Here is a 5224-nt window from a genome sequence, read left to right on the forward strand (position 1 = left end):
GTTCATATCGGGCCAAACAAAGGCTGGACCAATACTTGGAAAATATGAAAGGGCATGTGTTGGGCAAAAGATAGGTCAAATAGGGAATCATTAGGGCAAGTCGACCCATGGAGATGACCAAGGGATGAAAACTTGGAGAAATGAGTGGGAAGGGAAGGATATAATTAAACATAGGTCGTCATTCATTTAGGAAAAAGTAAGTCGTTCAAGTCATCTGAAGTGAACGAAGGGTGAGTTTGGAATGAGCCCATAGGGTAGGAAATTAATGAATAGAAGTGATTTTTGTGTAGCATGGGTCATGTGTAAAACATAGCTCGGGTTGGGTCATGCAACCCGTGTCATTCGAGTATAAAGGTGGGTCATGCAGGCTATGTCGTTCAGGTGAACAGGAAGGTTGTGCAGGTTGTGTCGTTTGAGTGAACAAGAGGGTCATGCAATTCATGTCGGGTGAACAGGTAGGTCGTGCAGGTCATGTCATTCGGGTGAACAGGTGCGTCGTACAAGCCATTTGATTCAGCCATTAAGGAAAATCCTTCAGGTCGTTTGGGTGTATCATGCAAAACATTCATGTGTGTCATGCAAGCAGGGTCATGTAGAAATAGGTAGGGCATGCCAGGGCACAAGAGGGTGTCTGGGCCGAGTTGTGTAGAATACGGTCGGGTGCACCAGGGCGTGGAAGGAAATCTGGTCATGGCAAGCTGAATGACTGTGTGTTTGTAAAACAAGAATTTTGGCTTTCTGCTACGTAGGGTCGTGCAAAGCCACTGTGAGTTGAATGAGAGTGGTTGTGTGATAGTGCATGGGCAGGTCATGTGCAAATTTGTGTAGAATATTTGTACTTTTAAATATTTGCAAAATTTTATAAGTATATTGGGAAAGCTTATTTGAGAGTTGCCCCTTCCTTCATGAATGTACGTAACTAATGTTAATATTGTTTATGAAGTATAATTGATGAAATTTAAATGAATGTATTTCCGCTACATTTATATGAAGAAGTGAACAATTAATGAAAAACAAACTAAGTGTTGTTGATAGGCATAGTGCGTGAACTGTAGTAGTGTTGAAACGAAAAGGTTGGGCAGTGTCGCACCTCACCCATAAGTGGAAATTGAGTAACCACTAGTGTGGGCGCATGACAAATGGCATCAGAGTTCCATTTTCTAGAGAGTGGGACTTTTTTATTGAAGTTGAAGGAAGCATTGTGATCACAAGGATAATAATGTAATATTAGGAAGTTGAGCAGGGGTGAGGAAGCGAGGTTGGGCCAAGCTGCACGATGGAAGAGTGTTGTGAGAGACTTGTGCGAACATTGTACTGATTGACGCACATGAAAGAATAAATACCAAGAATTCAAGATAAACTTGAAGTCTTCAAAGAAAATGTTAAAAGATAGTTTCTTCAAATTTGTCGGGAAATGGAGCAAGATGAAGCCACCGATTGTGAAAAAGAGGAGGAAGCCACATGTTAATGTGTTGCAGAAGTGCCACTAGAAGAGTAAGAGCTTGGGGCACCATTACTTGCCAAAGTTGAGCTAGATTCATGCACAATGTAGACACTGATGGAAACAGGCACTCACATGGAAATACCTCATGAAGACGTAAGTGTTTCCATGACTTTTGTTTCATTGGAGCTTTTGGAGGATGGGCCATATGTAAGGATTGCAAAAGATAATTTTCCAATGCGATGGACAAGCTTTCAATGGATGATTACAATGAGACCTTATGCTTTGGGGAAACAAGGAACATTGATTGTTGCAAGACTAGTAGGTGAAATTTGTGACCTTATGGCAGATGGTGAAAATGTTGATGACAAGGGTGGAACATGATGAGCTTTTACATGGGTCGGTTATTCTTAGCCAAGTGGAGAATTGACTAAGTTCCCAGCATGAATCATGGACAAAACAAAGGGAGAGCACATCAGAGTGAAAATGATATGATATATACATGGGTAGAATTCTTCATAGCTGGGTCCAAGAGGTAGTCTTGGTGAACCATTAGTGGGGTAGGCAACAGTCAAGGAAGTCGTGAAAACATTATGAGGGTAGAGTGACCGAGGGAACTAACCTAAATGAGAGTGAGGATGTGATGACTGAAGTTCTGTTGGGTCTACTAGAGTGGACACGATGGGCAATTGAAGTCATGGACATCAAGTTAGATAGATGGGCACATGGCAGACTTTGTGTAGTGACATTGTGCATAAGAACTTATAGAGATGCCACTTATAAGCATCGAAGGAGAAGTGCCATGGCAAGGATGTTGTGTAGATGGACTTGCTGGCGTGACATGGAGATATTCTGCAGAATGGGTATGTTGTGCACATATGGAAAACAAGGCCATGGTTGTTTTTGGAGACATGTGAAGCCTATGATAATATTCCTATAACTGAGAGGTTAAAGGAAGCTCACTATGGAACTTGAGGCCAAGATAAGTGTGCTTGCTAAAGAGTTGGATGGAGATGGTTCATGGGAGCTCATGGTGACTTGAGAGAGTTGTAGTCGATGAAGACTTCATATTATGGTGGTCTTGAACTATCTAGTTCATTGAGGAGCTAAGGTCAGATGTTGTACTTGACTTTGATGTAGTATGAGATGCATACCTTGGGAACATTATGGGGTGTGTTTGTGAGGAGTGAATTTATGGATACGATAGAGATGAGAGACTTTGGATTTGCATGGTGTTGCTAAGATAGGGATGCCTTGGTGGGATCACTTGGTCACGGGATTAGTTTATGAGACATAACCATTTTTGATGGACATGGTGCCTGATTGGTTTATGGGCAACACATAGATGAGATAATGAGATAGGTGTAGAAGTACCACTTTGACATATTTGATGGATAACATATTGTAGATGAGATGGAGGTTTCTTTATGGACTTGGATATGGCACATTGAGCATTGGATTGATGGAGAAGCTTCTTGATGAAGTTGAGGATGTGACAGAATGTTGGATAAACAACCGACGATGGCATGAGGAGGTGCATTCTCATGGAAATGGATGATGGTTGGGTTGGCCATCCAACTAGTTCAAGCCATGGGGTCCAGATGTGTGTTGAGATGTGTTTGAGTTGAGTTGAAGTATCATAGCAACAATTCACATGGTGATGATGATTCATGGTGGATTAACACAATAAGATTTATGGGCATGACATGCAACTCAGTTGGAGGGGGAAACCTTCCACATGATGGGGCAATATGGAGGATTGCGATGAGCATGGTTGATGACCATGGCTTTAGGAGTCATACCCATACATAGAGTTGCGAGCCTTGGTGGAGGTCCATGTAATGGAGAGAAGGGAGTTCATGCAGCATGACCATTTGATATTGTAGTTGGTAATGCTTTGTGAAATTTTGGTCTTGGCAATGGGTATTTCCAAGATGATGTGTTGTCGAGGGTGACAACCTTTTTATAGTGGGGGAGGATGTCAAGGCCTAAAATTGGTTGAGTGCCCGTGACAAGCACCAGCAGGCAAGAAAGTAAAAAAATTGATGATGTAGGTATGAGTGCGCCTGACTTGTGTGATGGGTGTGCAAATAGAGTAGTGGGCATGTTGTAGCAACAAGCACCTGAGTTTGGTTAAATGTGACTCATGTTCGTTTAAAGGCACGTGATGGGAAATTTCGGTTAAATGCATTCGGTTAAGTGTGACTTGGTCGAAGTGTGCGACAGGTGTGGGAAACTAGGCAGTGCGATGTACGTTAGGCAACCAGCCAGTGCGACAGTCCTTGGGTAACCAGGCAGTGCAACGGGCGGGCACATGTGGACCAACGAGGGTGACGACCAAACTGAGCGAGGATCATCTCATGACTTAGAAAATATGAAGGGGTGCATGTTGGGCAAAAGACAGGTCAGTTGGGCAAGCATTCGGGCGAGATGACCCATGGAGATTACCAAGGGATGTGACCTTTAGAGAAATGAGTGCGTAGTGAAGGATATAAGTAAATGGAGGTCGTGATTCATTTGGGTATCAAAATAGTCGTTCAAGTCATTTGAAGTGAACGAAGGGTGAGTTTGGCATGAGCCCGCAGGGCGTGCAAATTAAGTGAAGAGAACTCGGGTCATGTGTATAATAGAGTTTGGGTAAGGTCAGGCAGGATGTGTTGTTCGGGTAAACAGGTGGGTCGTGCATGCCATTTCTTTTGGGTGAATGGGCGAGTAGTGTAAGCCGTATCATTTTAGTGAATGGGCGAGTCCTTTAAGTTGTTTCAGGTGAATAGGTGGGTTGTGTAGGCCACATCGTTTGGGTGAACAAGCGAGTCATGTAGGCCCTGTTGTTCATTCGTTCAGGAAATTCAGGCAGATCATTCGAGTGTATCATGAAAAATGTTCGGTTGTGTCGTGCAAGAAAAGTCATGCAGAAATAGGCAGGGTGTCACACGGCACAACAGGGCATCTGGGAAGGATCATGTATAATTCGGTAGAGCGTTCCATGGCATTTTGGAAGGCTGAGCTGAATGATCGTGTGTTTGTAAAAGATGAATTTGGGGTTTCCGCTGGGGAGGGTCGTGCAAGGTCATTGTGAGTTGAATGAGAGTCGTTCTGTGATTGTGCATGGGAAGGCCATGGACAACCTTGTTTAGAATAATTGTACTTGTAAATACAAACCCCCTGCATGGGTAAATACATAACTACCACCCACTACTCAATACAAGTTTTAGAACCAACCTCGAAAAAATGGGAGGCTTGTGTGTGAGTATAATTATGTCATTTTAAAAAAAATTTGTTTAAAATTAAATGTTTTTATTTTTTAGATAGATGGTAAAAAATTAAATGTTTTTATTTTTTTAGATAGATGATTTCAAAGATGGACACATGAATGATTTTAATGAGGTAGATGAGGCTCAACAACTTAAGACTAAGAGAACAACAATTGGAACTTATTTTCATATTTTTTTCGATGTGAGATTTTCTGTTATGAGTCGTGACTGAAGGTTTACTTTCGACAAATAGATGGTGCATGTTGTCAATCTTTATCATAGAAAATGCAAGTTCTCTTTTCCGAAATTTTCTTAGGAATCTTCCACCTACCTAATGTTAAACCTACAAGTCTCACATCTACCAGTGTCACATCTAAGGTGATGTCGTGTCCTCAACAACTCTTTGATGTAGTATGATTTTTTACATCCATTGTGATTAGTCCATATGGCAGTCCTAAAATTTTCCATCACAATTTTTTTGTTTTTTTTGTTTTCGTACTTGGTGCTAGGACATTCATGCACCTTGATA

This window comes from Pinus tabuliformis, chromosome 8 (assembly GCF_031772625.1).
Source record: "Pinus tabuliformis cultivar Carrire ecotype Pingquan chromosome 8, CPIR1, whole genome shotgun sequence".
In the NCBI taxonomy this organism is placed as follows: Eukaryota; Viridiplantae; Streptophyta; class Pinopsida; order Pinales; family Pinaceae; genus Pinus; species Pinus tabuliformis.